The sequence below is a fragment of the Enhydra lutris genome, unplaced genomic scaffold (assembly GCF_002288905.1).
Source record: "Enhydra lutris kenyoni isolate GAN:26980312 unplaced genomic scaffold, ASM228890v2 scaffoldscaffold22, whole genome shotgun sequence".
Lineage (NCBI taxonomy): Eukaryota > Metazoa > Chordata > Mammalia > Carnivora > Mustelidae > Enhydra > Enhydra lutris.
In genome coordinates, this window is record NW_019154106.1 from 23,024,436 (window position 1) to 23,042,196 (window position 17,761).

Consider the following 17,761-nt stretch of genomic DNA (forward strand, 5'->3'; position numbering starts at 1 on the left):
AGTAAGGGTGTTTGCTGTGATTCTCTGAAAAGGAGTGACTTCCAAGAAGGGAGTGAGAGTGTAGGGTTCATGGTAAACTTTCTTCTCCCAGAAATCTGTACATTTCTTGCTGCTTCTGAGGTTAGTGCAAAAGTATGGGGGCATAGATAAACTTTACTGTTATGAGTAAGTGGGTCAAATGGGAAGAGAATTATTATCAACAACTACTATAGGAAAGCAGATTTCATTATAATCTTACGACCAACTAGTCTAGAATTTATGAAATCTGATTATCTTGCTGCTAAATAGCATGCTTTTCTAACCATCTAAACTAGATACTGCTGGAGCAAAATAAATCTGTGCTCTTGTTCATGGAGGAAAGAATATGCATTATCATTTTTGTTTGTTTGTTTAAGGAAATTGAGCATCATATAGTTAAAAGGCTGTATACTAAAAATTGTGTTATATTAATATAAAACTACAGAACCTCAAATCTGCAATTAAGAAGAGATTTCTGTATTTCCCATAAAGGGAAACTAATGTTCTGGCTTTATTCCCTGGGGCTTCCATGTCTAGACATATGGTTCTAAGTATAAAAATAAATACACACATATGTATATAATATATACTGTATACACATTATATGTAACATAGATACATATGTATAATGATTCAGTGTCTTATAGTAACAACAATAAAAGAAGTGGAGAAAAGTTTAGTCCATTAGATTTTTTTTCCTTGATAAACATTTACTAAGTATTTTTAAAGTAGCAGATACCATAATAGATGCCAAAATACCAAGACGTTTAAAAAATGGTTTCTGCCTTAAGGGATCTCGTAGTTTACCAAATACAAACTTTTATTACAATTGTAATATAGAATAGTGTGGACTATGATGGGTATCTGCAGGAAGTGTCCTAGCAACTGGATCCCCAATTTTTTAATTTATTTGTTTTTATGGTTTGTGCTCTTTCTGTCCTAAGAAATATTTGCCTAATCCAAACTTGTAAGGATTTTCACCTACATTTTCTTCTAGAAGTTATATAGTTTTAGCTCTTAAAGGTAGGCATATGATCTATTTCATTTTAATAAATGTATATAGTATGAGGTAAAAGTCGAGACTTGCTTTTTGCACATCGATATCCAATTATTTCAACATCATTCTCTAAAAAGACAACATTTCCCCCCCACTGAATTGTCTTGTCACCTTTTGCAAAACTCAATTGACCATCCATGTAGATAACTCAGTTTTTTAATACGTCTGTATGTGGGGATGTCTAGTCTCTTCCAGGGAGCCACAGGAGTCTCCACTTATCTACCTGTCCATGGCCTGGATGGCATTTTTCTCATTTGGGATATGTGATAAAGCATTTTATACCTGAGACATGCAAAGAGGCTTAATACATGAGCAATGTAAGGTTGAGTGTTTATTTGGTCACAGTGGGGAGAAGGTTGGGGGCAGAGCAGGTAATTGTTTGTATAAAAAATAATTGAATCTGTCACTATGATATTTTGGATTTCAAAGGTTAAAAGACCTTAAATTATGTTTGATCACCAAGCAAATTGTCACTTGTTCATCACCATGGGGTGCTGATAATGCTGGTTGGCCATCTGGCCCTTATTTCGAATGCCAGGAAGCAGTCATTTGGCAGGCCTGAAGCTAGGAGAATTTTAGTTATAGTGAAAGGCAAACTGGGCATTCTTTCTCAGTTTGAAGCCATGAATTATACAGTTTAACTTTAGAACTCAGACTGGGAAAATAAGGAAATGTTTTATCTTTTTATGTCAACTTTGACTTCTCAGTGAACATACTTAAACCACTTAGAGTTTACATATTGAAATGCAAATTGAATTGGGGTCTGGTTTTTGTTTTGTTTTGTTTTGTTTTTTGTCTTTTTTCTCCCCCCTAAATTTTTTAAGTTAGCTCTTCAAAGTTGTATATGCATGGTACAAATTTCTCATTTGAATGCAAATGAAAATATGCTCTATTATATCTAGAGACATTACCTTCGTATCAAAGGGCTATTAAGGAATCATTTTTAAAACATTCTAACAGAAGAGTTCTGCAGTTCTGGAACAAATTAATTGTTATTTGGTCCAAAAGTATTACTCAAGTCCCACTGATTCTGTTGAAAATTTGGATACTCTAACTTTGTACTTTGGACACCATAGAAGCTTAGGATTGAAGAGGCCAAGATCAGCAGCTCTTAAAAAGAAATGGAATGCATATCCTTGGCTGTCAAAAAAGTCAAAACCATCTTCAAAATAAAAAATAGGATTGTATCTATTTTTCTATCAAAAATTCTCTAGTGCTTTTTAAGGAAAGCTGAGATCCTTGGATATTTCCCTTAGATACTTCCTTACAAAAATTCTGGGTATTCTCCACTCTCAGTGAAGTAAAATCTGAACTTCTAAGTTTGTCATTCAGATTTCTCTGTGATCTGGTTCCACCATCCCCTACAGCCATTTTATTTTCCAAGTCCAGACTTTACAAATCTCCCATACTAAAAACCTTACGGGGTGCTATGATCTTATTTTAGGCCACCCATTTTCCTAATTCAATATTATCATATGTCTAGTAATACTTTTTGTGTATTGGATCTATGTGGCTAAATCTTAAGACCAAAATCTAATAAAACTAATCTCAAATGGAAACTGACCCAAGAATTATTAGTTCTTTAATTTCAACAACAATTGATCTTAGGAGGCCATTTTTCTTATAGCATTTATTTAATTCACTCTTGATATATCCACTTGGATATACCTATACTTTTTAATCCATATTTTGAGAGCATGATCCATAGCTCAACTAGCTGTGAATTAAAACCTACCTCAGAGTCTCGGTTATAGTAGGTACCTACTGCAAGATGATAGAATAATGAAAAAATAACTAAATAATATAATCATTTTCCAACTTGAAAAATTCCATGCATGGAATGTTCTAGATACTTCAAACCTTAACTCATAAATCTTTCTAATTCCAGCCTTCAGTCATTTCTGAAACTGACAGCCTCCCATTTTAATAACTTAATATTAAGTTCCTCTAAATGAAGTGTATGCATTAATCAGCATCTGATATGAATAACATCTGGCATGACTTCATGAGTGATTCAATTTCACTGTTCAGGTTCAACACTCCAGAGCCTTACTACAATAAAAATTACTCTTGTAAAATACTTCACTAGGTCATGGTTGGTAACATTGCATTTTCAATCAAGCTCACTCTGTCCAAATGCTCCTTTCTCTGAACTATGTTAACCTAAACATATGTTATCCTCCTTTCCAAAGCACCAAGGTTAGAGTCAAATACAACTTTATAGATATATTTCAAGTGACATTTCTATGTTGCTATCTGAAAAAAAGAGATATCTCATAGGAATCCTTTTTTTCCCCCCTTTGCTGCTTTTATACATACAGACCCTCAGTAATTACTCATCCAATAGCAGAGAGGATTGAAAACATGACAAGTGCCAATTACTGTCAAGATTATCCATGTGAGCTAGATTTTAATAATTGAAATGCAGAATTTAATTTTAACTGTTTACATCATTATTTGTAGCATATATATTGTAGTCTAAGCGGTTTTTATACAAGTATTTTTGGAATCAGTTTTCATCAGAGAATTGAATATTGAACATCCTGAAAAAGTAAATTAGAATAGTGGTGGTAATTTTAACTATGCTGTTATTTATATTTGAAGAGAAGTTCTTTACTATAGAAAATGTATTGTAAACTAACAAAAACACATGAATATTTTAGTATTCAAGAATATTCATAAGTGATATATAATACATTGTTCATAGAATACTTCTGGTTTGGAGTATAAAAATAACTCTCTTCTTTGGAGATGAGAAAATCTTCTTTTTGCCTGATCCTTGGTAATTCTTTTTTAGATAAATAATCATAGGTATTTACAACTTCAAACATTTTAATTCAATCAAAAATATCCTTGATGAGAGGAGGACTAGGGACGAGACCATATTATTGGTGAAGTACTAAGTGAATAAGATGATTTTTGTAATAAGCAGTACTACAAGGAAAATAATAATTATTTTCCTAACTAAAGGCAAAGTGGACTATATCTTGCAAAAATAGATCCTGAGTGGGAAGAAATACATGTGCTTTACCCTATAGACTGAGAATATATTGTGAGACCATCATGGGATATTGCATGCATTTAACATGAAATGATGAGACATCAGCACAGAAAAAAAACCAAACCCTACAAATATAAATAAATATATGCATATATATATACTTATGTATATATAGTCTAAAATAACCAGTTTTGTCTAAATTATTATTTTTATAATGACTTCGTATTTTTCAAACAAAACAACTGATAATCGATTATTACCGTTGACTAACATGCAGTTGTAGTCTTGGCACACTATAAAAACATTTTCTTTTTTGATTTTCCTCACCAAAACTCTGTGACTTGGATTTTATGATTACTCCATTTTGCAAATGGGAGAAAAAAAACAACAGAGCACTCTGACACGAGTTTAGGTTAACCAAAATCACAAGCTATTAATTGGTGGTCCCAGAATTTAATCTCAAATGTTCAAATTTCTTTGGCAGTATAGAGTAAAAATTATCCAAAGAATGGGAAGGAAGAGGAGAGCACATACATACATATATGTTTTTCTAGGTACAAAAATAAGATATCTTCATTCTGCTTTTCCCTTTTTTTCTGTTCTTGTCTTTGAATCTATACTGTAAAATAAAAGATAAAAACAAAAAGTCCCCAGAACTCTAAATCAGCACCAGGTACTAACTAATTTAGTTTATTAGAATAAGCCATAAAAATGCGTGCACCTGCTTTTCTCACCCAGGTGGTCCTTGGTGTGACTGGAGAAAGCCTTAAACCACACAAATACCCCTTGCTCTCTGTAGCCAGGATATTTTAGAGTTTAAATACATCTCTAGGGGACTGGGAAGTTTTTAGACTTCTGTTGGGTTACAGAAGTAACCCAACCCTTATATTTGAATTAAGTTGTGCTCCAAATGAGACTATAAAAATGCTAAATTTGCTGGTAAGATATGGTTCTTACCAGCAAATTTAGCATTTTTATAGTCTCATTTGGAGCACAACTTAATTCAAATATATTTGTTGCTCTCAGAAAACATATAATTAATACCAAAGTCATAAGAAAATAATAATCATTTAGCCATAATATGTTTTTGCCTTTAAAGCTATCTTGCTAAGGATCATTGACTAATGAGGATGTTCTTTATCCTCTCTTCTCCTGCTCTCTACCTAGCACACAGTAGATTATCACTAATAGGCACAAAAATAACTTGGGAAAATAATTAAAATCCAGAGTAAATTAGGGTTTTACGTAAGTTCTACTTAGTATATTTCAAAAGTCACAAGAACTAATATTGTCCAAAATACACTTACTAGTTTCCATGTACTAAAGGAGAAAAAAATAAATAAAATTCCCTCAGAAAATTCACTTAATTTGTTTTATCTTCCAAGCACTAATTTATCTTGTGATTTTCATTTCCAGGGAAACCTCTGGAAGTCAGATATTCATACCTGGTTTCTGCTGATGTTAGTATTCTCGCTGTTCTTAGATTTGCAGCTATATAACTCTCATCTCTGACTCTGTGGCCACATGATATTTCACTCTATTCCGTCTAGGAAAAAGCTTCTCTTGCACTAAGGGCGCCTCCTGCTCCAGCAGGACCTCAGCTGCAACAACTTTATTTCTAAATGAGATTGCCTTCTGAGGTAGTGAGAATTAGTACTGCAACATATCTTTTTAGAAGTTGCAATTCAATCCATACCAAAGACAAATAAGATGAAGGGAATCATATAGAAGAGATTAATCCTGAATCCTTTTCTGGTAGAAATTTTGGTTGTCCTTCCAACCTCCATTCTGCCTGTACACAATTCAGCCATAATTGTTGGGGTGGCCTAAACCACAATTGCTATCTGCAAGCAGACCTCTTAGGTCAATACAGATGACATAAACTCTATTAGTCTTAATATGTAAACTCAAATCACAGTGTACTGGAACAATTATTAGTGGCATCTGCGTTATTATGGGAGATGCCATATGTTGAAGCTTCATGCCTTATTTTATACAACTGAGTTACAAAATACATTACCCAGAGTCTAGGCTCTTACAAGTGTTTCTGTTTTAGAACAGATTCTTTTCTCTCACATACATGTTCTTTATTTCTAGAATATTCAAAAAGAATTGAAACGAACTGCATTTATCTAAATTAAAGACACAGAGAACTTTAAATCATCTTTGGTATACTTTCCCTGGACGTTTGTTTTATTAGTCAGAAGGTGCTATATGGATAATACTTTTCTCAAATAAAATTATCAACTTAAAAATAAATATAGTTGTATTTTTGTGTTCCTTTTCTTTACATTTTCTTTTGTGATAAAGGACAATAGAAATAGAGTTTTTATTTACTTTCTCATTCTTTGTCTCGTAGGATTCATGTATCTCAACTGCAAAGATACAGAAGATTCCAAAATTTACCTGCTATGTTTAAGGCTAATCTCAAGGCTACAATATGTCAAAAGACCCTTTTAGGAAAGTAAAAATGTCAATATGGCTTCTAAAAAGAAGTGTGCTATCCCTACCCATCCCCGCCCCTCCTTCCTACCCTTCCCCATTCTGAGAAGTTCTCCTTATTTGGTGTAAAATCTTGGTTGTTATGGTGATTGTAGTGGGCTGAATCTGAAGTGGATTAGAAAAGACATTGCACAGATGAATAGAAGTCTTAGCCTATGCAACATTCAGTACAAAGTATAAATATTTGAACTGGGTCTGGAGAGACTATGATTGTGTTCATCATGACAGGAAGTTAGATTATGCCAGGAAAACAAATCCTCCAGACTCTCCATGCCTTAAAGTAACAACATTATATACATTTTTACAAACAATTTTGAGCTCTGCCTATTGTAGCTTCTTGAAGACAGAGATACATGAAATCTCCAACTCATGACATAGTCATCTCAACAGAAAGATTCAGTATTTATGATGGAAGGGGAAAGGACATGGAGAAGCACAGGCTGGATTTTAAATACTTCCCCCTAGAAGTGATACAAATCACAACTTCTCAAATTTTACTGGCCAAAATAACTTACATAATCAGGAAAGTATAATCCTCCTACAGAGAGCACTGTATATCTACTAACATTCTTATGAAGATCAACTTTACATACTTTGAAGTTGACCTAGCTCAAGTACATATTTTGTCTTCTGTTTATATATCTTATCTTTTAAATAAGTAACAACTTTCTTACTATGTGCTGATGATAGATGAAAATGCAATTTATATTTATTGACCTTTTATTCAAACTCCTAACTAAAAATATTTTATGAATTCAAATTTGCATATATTATTTTGGGCTTTCTATATAGATGATAATGTCACTGTTAAAAAATAACAGTCGTGTTTTCCTTTCTAAGCATTATAAATTATTCTTTTCTCTTATATCGTGCATGGCTAAGATTTTCAATGATACGTTGAATAGAGAAAACAGTAATATCACTTTTCTGGTCCCAATTTTAAAAAGAATGGTTTTTGTATTTCAAATCCAGTGTCAGCTTAGCTGTGGTGTTTTAGTAGACCTTTATGAGATTAAGGAAATTTCTAGCTTTTATTACATATATCTTTTTTTTTTTTAAAGATTTTATTTATTTGACAGACAGAGATCACAAGTAGAGAGAGAGGCAGGCAGAGAGAGAGAGGGAAGCAGGCTCCCCACTGAGAGAGAGCCCGATGCGGGACTCGATCCCAGGACCCTGAGATCACGACCTGAGCCAAAGGCAGTGGCTTAACCCACTGAGCCACTCAGGCGCCCTTATTACATATATCTTATGTATCTTTTTTTTTTTATAATATGGCATTAAGAGGACTATCTCATTTTTTAATTCTGTTTATTACATATGAAAAACACTCCCACAATAGTGTAAATTTAAATGTAATGTTCCTGAGATTTGACTCCTGTCTATTCTTCTCCCAGAATCTGTTCTCAATGGTTATCCTCAATAAAGTGTGGGGGATTATTAGGGAAGTGCAACATCACCCTGTACTTAGGAGGAGAAGCTGAGTGCCCTTGAGTTCTCAGTATTTTCATTGGGCAGCAAATCCCAGTCTAATTTACCAGGAATTCACAGGAATCTTTGCTTGTGTCTTTGAAGTCTCAATTATAGTAGCCAGAAACATCCCCTTTCCTACCTAAGCCTTAAACTGTTCCTTAGTAGTATGAAACACACCATAGTCCAGATTTTATTTAGATGACACCATAAGGCTTCTGGAATTCTTATTGTTTTATTAAATCTAAGGGAACATAATTCTCCATTTTTTCACAATAGAATTGTTTGGACCTGACATGATGTTATGACAGGACTTACCTTAATTTACTTTCATCCATCATTTTAAAGCCTGCCTTTGTGTCCCCTTTGGTACTAGGTTCATCTCAAGTATAATAACATTCTTCTCTTGTTCCTAATTTTCAAAGGAGCCCTTCTAATATTGCATGAATAATTACTATGCTTGCTGAGATAATCATAACTCTAGCTATATTGTATAATCCAAATTTAGAGATTGATTCATATAGGTTGCTTGGTTTATTTATATTTATTGCCATTACTTACATGTTTTATAAATTTGATTTATTTCTACTAAGCTACTTTGTGCTAATTTTTTTTTTTTTACTTACATTCCTTTGGGTTAATTAATGGATTGGTGGGGAGTTAGATGTGCATTTCTTCTAACCTTTGTATCTTTAAACAACAAATGTGAATTTTCTCATATTTCCGTGGGCTGGGAATGTGGGCTAGACTCTACTCCATGTGGAATGAGCTAGGCTCACTCAAATAAATTGACTTTGTGCCACCAAAGCAAGTTGAAACTGTAATATGGTAGTGAGGGGACCGATTCCTGAATCAGAGTATTTCTTTCAACCTTACGCAGTAACTATAAAAACTAAAACAAAATTTTGTTACAAAAAGATATACCTGGGTTTGTTTTCAAATTCAGGCAGCTCTCATTTACCCTGATTTGCTAAATCAAATTTCCTAATAAACATTGTACAATTCACTTCTTGCCACTTCAGGTGACATCATGCATCATTCAGGAACTTCCACCAGTTTTTGAACAGATGAGGCTAAGAACATTTAGAAAGTCAAAGTCTGCATACTCAGATTTGCCTGATAGATCCACTTTAAGATCCAGTCTCGCAGAACACAGCACATTGAAAGTGGGCACTGCCTGTAAGTGAATTAGAAAACAAATATGTGAAGATGGACACGATCTTAAAATAAAACATGGTGGTGAAAGCATCACTAAGGCAACAGCAGTAAGGGCAGAACTGTTCTGTACAATCTATAGATGGCCGTTTCAAAGAAATACTCCAATTGCTTTGCAAGTGATTTGGCTAAGGTGCATTCAGAGAGAACAAGCTGAAAACCTATCATACTAACTATTTCTGGCATAGTCCAGGATGCTGTTTTGGATTACATCAACTAAAAGTTGACAACTATCTCCATCACTTATGTATGTCACTCTAAAAGGACTTGTTACACGTAGCAGTTTATGCAAATTTCTTGTGTGCATATTATTCTTTACAACTGGATTTTACTGTCTATGGAGGCACATTTTGTTAAACCCTGATATTTTAGTAGATAATGGTATCTGTTGGCAGAAGATTCACTGTAGCGAAAACCACGAGATTAAATTTTGGACCTAATGTGGTCACTACTAAATAGTGTGAATATGGATGGCCATCGGATTTTTCCCTGGGTCTTAGATTATAATATAACAATATGAAAGTTGGTATCAATCATTTTCAATGATTTTCAGTAAATATTCAACAATATTTTATGAAAAAAGCCATGGTGACTTAATTTGAATAATTAAATTATATGTGACTATTTCTCTATTGGAATCTATTATATGCAACAAATTAATTTTTAATTAACAATAATCAGGGTATATATGTTGCACCGGTGAGATAATGGGACTTACAGATTCATAAATTATGCCTAAGAGTCACACTGGCTGAATTTAAATCTTGGCTCTGCCACTTCCTAGCATGGGCAATTTATTAATATCATTCTGCCTCAGCTTTCTCATCTGTAAAAGGATAAAATAATAATACTTACTTGTAGTCTTACTGTGAAAATCAAATAAGAGGGTATCAATAAAGTAGTCAAATGTGCCTGACATTGAAATGGATTATTAGATAGTGGGTTTTTTTGTTGTTGTTGTTATTACTTATTATTATTATTATTTTTTAAAAAAATTTTTCAAATTTTATTTTTTATAAACATATATTTTTATCCTCAGGGGTACAGGTCTGTGAATCGCCAGGTTTACACACTTCACAGCACTCACCATAGCACATACCCTCCCCAATGTCCATAACCCCAACCCCCATCTCCCAACCCCCTTCCCCCCATCAACCCTCAGTTTGTTTTGTGAGATTAAGAGTCACTTATGGTTTGTCTCCCTCCCAATCCCATCTTGTTTCATTTACTCTTCTCCTACCCCCTTAACCCCCATGTTGCATTTTGAGAAGAACTTGGGAAGTTTTCTAGGGCAGGTTTTATTTATGAGAACACCCTGAAGAACTACTAGCCCACGTTGTCACGAGCTGAACACAAAGCAATGCTTGTTCCACCGTTGGAAGGATTCATGAAGAAGTTGCCTGTTTGCCAACAGTTAAACTGTAGAAGATTATTGCATTGTGGTAAAATTGGACTGAAAGTCTTCTAAATTTTCTTATAATTATAAAAATCTAAGACATTTCTAAGACAACATAAAAGGCAAACATGGATTCCGCATAGAAGCAATTTTGCAGTGGAAGGTATGAAATGGGAACAGCCCCACCATCTCCTGGGTGTGTCTTTGGACATTTCACCTTAAGCTGATAACATCACATCTTTTGATTGCCTCCTTGCTGAGTCCCAATTCACCATGCCTTGGGGGTGACTCTGGCATAGGTTCATTACATGTATCGTTTTCTCTCCTACTATTTGTGTGTGGTGTGATATCATGCTTTCCATATTACATGCTTGCTTTTTGCATAAAGGAAGGATCTTTATCCTTATGTCTTTAAGTTCATAAATATCTACTATCAGTTTGAAATCTGTATTTTTTTAAAGATTTTATTTATTTATTTGACAGACAGAGATCACAAGTAGACAGAGAGGCAGGCAGAAAGAAGAGACAGAGAGGAGGAAGCAGGCTCCCTGCTGAGCAGAGAGCCTGATGTGGGGCTAGATTCCAGGACCCTGGGATCACGACCTGAGCTGAAGGCAGAGGCTTTAACCCACTGAGCCACCCAGGCGCCCCCTGAAGTCTGTATTTTTTATATTTTGCCTAGTATTTGGTGATTCAGACCATGATGAACTAGCTGAGGAAAAAGTATCCAATACAGGGTTATATGGCCATAATTAACAGAGAATATTTCAGGTGTTGGGTGTCCACTTATTTTGTGGGTTTTTTAAACTTTAAAATATGTTATTTTTAATGGGATTACCCACAGAGAGGTTACAGTTGATAGTCACTAATAAGATGTACAAAAAAAGAAATAGTTTAAGGAAGCTAGTAAAACTAAGCTTCTATTTTCATTCAGTAAAAGCAAACTAATCCTGCAAATTCAAATACATTGCACCATTCCAGAATTTAAAAGTTTCATTCTTGAGTTGAACTAAGTTAATTCAATGTTCTCCTTTCCTTCTTCTCTTATTTTACTCCACTGAGGTAGGGAAAGGTAAAGCTTGTGTTGTCTTGGTATGGGGGAGGCAACATCCTACATTGCCTGCTGTCCTTCATCCGTCCTAACCTCTGCTGAGGTGTAAGGCAGATGACTTTTGTCATTGTGCAATGTGGTCCTCTACATGATATCCATGGTCTAAACATCCTCTGCTTTTCCTATGCATATATTCTTTTTTTTTTCTTTTCAGCGTAACAGTATTCATTGTTTTTGCACCACGCCCAGTGCTCCATGCAATATGTGCCCTCCCTCCCTAATGCCCACCACCTGGTTCCCCCAACCTCCCACCCCCCGCCCCTTTAAAACCCTCAGATTGTTTTTCAGAGTCCATAGTCTCTCATGTTTCACCTCCCCTTCCAATTTCCCTCAACTCTCTTCTCCTCTCCATCTCCCCTTGTCTTCCATGCTATTTGTTATGCTCCACAAATAAGTGAAACCATATGACAATTGACTCTCTCTGCTTGACTTATTTCACTCAGCATAATCTCTTCCTGTCCCATCCATGTTGCTACAAAAGTTGGGTATTCATCCTTTCTGATGGAGGCATAATACTCCATAGTGTATATGGACCACATCTTCCTTATCCATTCGTCCATTGAAGGGCATCTTGGTTCTTTCCACAGTTTGGCGACCGTGGCCATTGCTGCTATAAACATTGGGGTACAGATAGCCCTTCTTTTCACTACATCTGTATCTTTGGGGTAAATACCCAGTAGTGCAATTGCAGGGTCATAGGGAAGCTCTATTTTTAATTTCTTGAGGAATCTCCACACTGTTCTCCAAAGTGGCTGCACCAACTTGCATTCCCACCAACAGTGTAAGAGGGTTCCCCTTTCTCCACATCCTCTCCAACACATGTTGTTTCCTGTCTTGCTAATTTTGGCCATTCTAACTGGTGTAAGGTGGTATCTCAATGTGGTTTTAATTTGAATCTCCCTGATGGCTACTGATGATGAACATTTTTTCATGTGTCTGATAGCCATTGGTATGTCTTCATTGGAGAAGTGTCTGTTTATATCTTCTGCCCATTTTTTAATATGATTGTCTGTTTTGTGTGTGTTGAGTTTGAGGAGTTCTTTATAGATCCTGGATATTCTTTATAACAAAATATAAATTTCATTCACACTAGCCCCAAGGCTGGGGTAGGGTGGAGAGTAGAGATCATGAGGGCATAGGACTCATTTTCAGGAACCCAGACAGTTTCTAATACAATCACGTCTGTACTCTCTCTACAGGTAGAATGTTAAGTTCCTTTGAGTTGGAAATAGCTCTGGAATTTTAGCTTAGTTTTCTCATTTTTCCTTTAAAAAAATATTTTATTTATTTATTTGCAAAAGAGAGAATAAGCATAAATGGGGGGCTGGGGCAAAGGGAGAGGGAGATGCAGACTCCTTGCTGAGCAAGGAGCCCAATGCTTGGGGATCTTGATCCCAGGACCCTGGTCTATGACCTGAGCAGGAGGGAGAGGTTTAGCTGACTGAGCCACAAGTCACTTCATCATTTTCCTTTTATTTCATTACCACATATCATTTTGCATTTCTTTAGGCTTTGGCACTTGATCTTTCCAAGACAACCCTTTTGGAATTCAGAAGAAAACATACACACACACACACACACACACACACACACACACAATTTATCTTTCAAGTTTCTAATTCTTAGAACTTCATTTTTTAAGTGTGATTTTTAAGATGCTTTTTTCTTCCTATAGATTTTATAACGTCTACTTAAGAGCTCAAAAGGCCAAAATTAGGCACTGTTATTTCTCTCTTATACTCTGAAATCAGGACAGGATGAAAATACTTGCTGCACTTGATTAATGATGAGAGATATTAGAGTTAAAAAGGATTGTCAAACTAGGAAATCTGATCTAAGACTTTCCTTTACTGTATCTGTAATATGCAAAATATTAGGCAAAGGATAAATTTAGAAATACAATATTAATTGAACCAGGGAAAGTGAGATTTTGATGATACTTCCAATCATGTGGTTGAACAAAAAAGATATTTAAGTAACTTTCAGTCAGAAGGGATGTGTTGAGGTTAAGACAGAAGACTGAGGTACATGATAGATGGATGAAATGGAGTCAGTTGGATATCAGCAAATCATGTTTCATTGTTCTGTTAGTCTTGGCTGTATGTCAAAGACATGTAGGGGCCCCTGTGTGGCTCAGTTGGTTAAGCATCTCCCTTTAGTGCAGGTCATGAGCTCAGGGTTATGAGCTCATGTTGGGCTCCCTGGTCAGTGAGGAATCTGATTCTCCCTCTCCCTCTGCCTCTTACTGCTGTTCACCCTCTCTCTCAATAAATAAATAAATAAATAAATAAATAAATAAATAAAATTTAAAAATGACATTTATTATTATTTTTTATGAATTAGAAACACTTTTTTCCTGCTTTCATTTTAATTCAACCAGCCAATAAAAAAATTTTAAAAACAATCCATCTATCCTATTTTTTTAAGATTTTATTTATTTATTTGACACAGAGAGAGAGATCACAAGTGGGCAGAGCAGCAGGTAGGGAGAGGGGAAAGCAGGCTCCCTGCTGAGCAGAGAGCCCAATGTAGGGCTCGATTCCAGGCCCCTGAGATCACAAGATCATGACCTGAGCTGAAGGCAGAGACTTAACCCACTGAGCCACCCAGGCATCCCCGTTTATCCTATTTTTATCCCACCTTTCCTACTTTAATTTGTAATATTAATTCAAAGATCACATCAATAGAATCAGCATAATCACTTGATGTAACGTCACAGAGTGGTTCCAAGAAGTCTTTGACTCAAGTAATTGTTCTCCTCCTCCCTTTCCTCCTTCTTCTTTTCTGTATAAAATTGTCATCAGATTATAATACTATCTATGGGATTGTTAGTCATTCTAAGAAACTATAAATATCCTGGTATTTTTCTTTTTTTATAAGGAAAATGTTGGATAAAGATGACCACAGGAAGATTGAGCTTTTTCACTCTATCAGATAGAACTAAAACTCAATATTATGTGTTATGCTAATATATGGGAAAATAAGAGCACCTCTAATTGCCTAAATTTAAGATCTCTTTACCTTGTTCTGACGGATAAGGTGCCAAAGCCAAACAACCCTTCTTTTTTTTTTTTTTCTTAATTCCATGTTTTAGGTATTTATTTATTTATTTATTTAAATTTAATTTTTTTTCAATGTTCCAAGATTCACTGTTTATGCATCACACCCAGTGCCCCATATACCACTTGCCCTCCTTAATACCCACCACCAGGCTCAAACAACCCTTTTTATCAAATGGATTGTTATCTATGCAGTCAGGTACTGTGTATTTGACCAAATCCATCACCCTAGGGCAGGAATTTCTCTCTAACCAACAAAAAGCATAGATAATTTTTAAACAATTACTTTGCTCATTTACTCAAAACCTGTTCATTTTAGTGACTTCAGCTGGTTATACACTGAGCCAAGTACTCTGCTTGGGTCTATATTTACTGCTCCTCATGGCCCCCCATATTGGTGTCATTATCTCTGTTTCATGAGTAACAAAACTGGGATTTAGAGAGGTTAAGTGATTTGCTCCAACTTACAGGAAAAGTAAGACTGAACCTAGGTTCTATGCTAAATTTTGTTCTCTTTTCACTACCCACATTACTTCTATTAAAGAGAAATTTACTTAGTGAATAAGTGCAACACAGTAACATATACTAAGTTTTCCTTGAAATCATTAGAAAAAAAAATGCTTCTTAAAATGGACAAGCACCTCTTTCTTATCCTCTTCATTTTTCACTGATATTGCTATGTTAAAAATATAAAAACACATTCATGTTAATGTTGAAAGTAGAATGAAGGGTGTTAATTATATTATGTGTATGTGTTACCTGTTAGCTTGGGTCTTTTGTGCTAGAAGCAGGGATGTAAAAACAGATTTAAGTCACTGGGACATCTTTGGCCTTGGGCTGTCTTCTCTTTCACCAGACTTCTTGAGCAGCTCTATAATACCCTTGTCCATTTTGTCCCCATTTATGTTCCTTCAAACCTGACTGGTAATGTTGAGTGAAAGTTCCAGAGGATGGATCCTAAAGAGACGCAGGAACCTGAGTTTTAGATACTAACTGGGTTAAAAGTACGATTGCTCTTTCTTCCCTAATTCTTCTGTTTTTCGTAGAAATACAATGAGCTTAGAAATAAAAAATACCACATGAAACCATTTACCTCTATCTCCAAGAATTATACTCCTTTCCTCACAAGGGATGAACTAAATGGGGACATGCTCTGAGAAAATATGTTTACAAACACTTCTAACTAAGGATATTCTTAACACATATATTCCACTCTCTAATTTCAATTTCTCTCATGACTCATTATCACAGTTATAATGTATTAAGAGTCTAATATGTGGCAGACGCTGGTTGCTATACATATATCACCACATTTCTGCGTTGAATTGCATCCTCACATTAATTATTTCCATATGTCAATGAAGAAATAAATGCATAAATAATGTAAGAATGTGCTTAGATCACGTACCTCATTAAGGAGGAGTCTGGAGTCAAACCCAGGGCTGACTCCACAGCTTATCCTTGACTGATTAATTGCGGTTAGACTGAGTGATTAGGAAACACTGTTGCCTGCTTTGAAGGGAAAAGTTACTAATAAATATACATTTTGGTAGAGACTGGTATGTCTTCTGCCTACTTGATTCCTAAAAATACACTGTTGATTGTTCATAGCTTCAGCGAAAATCACTTTTCCACAAAGTGCCCATTATAGTGTGTCAATGAATGTGATAACGTCCATAATTTATCTCAGGGGAGTATGTAATTAGAAAATTAACCTTTTACTTTTCTCCTGTTAATTAGTTATAGAAAATGATGGAAGAATAATACATTAGCAACCATCTACACTGTATTATTGTGCTTTTAATTTCTAAGTTACTCGATAAGGACAAAATGCTAAGAGACAAGAACCTCAATGTGTTAAGTAGAAATGGCATTTTGCACATATAGAGGACCTACTTCCTGTGTCTTTTATTTGCTTTTTAAAAATTCTTTGAAAAAACTTTCTATGTTGTGGTAGTGTTTTACTCAAATGACAAAGAAAATTCAGGATTCTATTTTCACCTCTAAACTCATCCTTACTTTTCAGAAAGCATGGTGTTTGTATAGGGTACATACATGCTTGTGCTTCCATGAAAAGATCAAGAACATGTAAATTAAGTGACATGACTTGAGAAATTGAGAAAAGCCAGTAGTTCCACTCTTAGCCCCTATCCTCCCCCACTGATGATGACTTGCTTGCTCAATTCCCAGAAGAGCTTAATTCTCTGAACTACAAGAAAGCAGAGTCAATCTCATCATTATTGAAAGATTTGATCTATTTTAACTTGAGATCTCTCAGATGCTGATGGGCAATGTTGGTTTTGTGTCTCAAAATTATTGGGTGACAGCTTTGATTTTAGATGCATCATTTGTGATGTTTTATTCCTTAGAGACATGTGTGAGAAGGCAAAAAATAAAATAAAAATCTGAGATATATTTAAGCTATGTGCTACAGAGTGAGGGGTATGGCATTGAACTTGGAATCAGGAGACAAAATGCTTTACTGACTGTCTAGTTTTGAGTATATCACTTAAGTCTCAGAGTCCTAGTTATTCCATTTGCAAAATGGGGAATTTCTGAAGAGGCAAACACCAAAAAAAAAAAAAGTATGTCTAACATTGCAATTATAATTTTAAGAGTATGAAAGAGTGAAATATTGTTATTCCTACCAACTGCTATCTTTGAGTGGCTAAATTTTTATTTTATTTATTTTAATTTTTTTTAAATTTTATTTATTTATTTTACAGACAGAGATCACAAGCAGGCAGAGAGGCAGGCAGAGAGAGAGAGGAGGAAGCAGGCTCCCCACTGAGCAGAGAGCCAATGTGGGGCTAGATCCCAGAACCCTGGGATCATGACCTGAGCCAAAGGCAGAGGCTTTAACCCACTGAGCCACCAAGGCACCCCATAAATTTTTATTTTTAATAATAAAAGTGAGGTAAATGCAGAATTC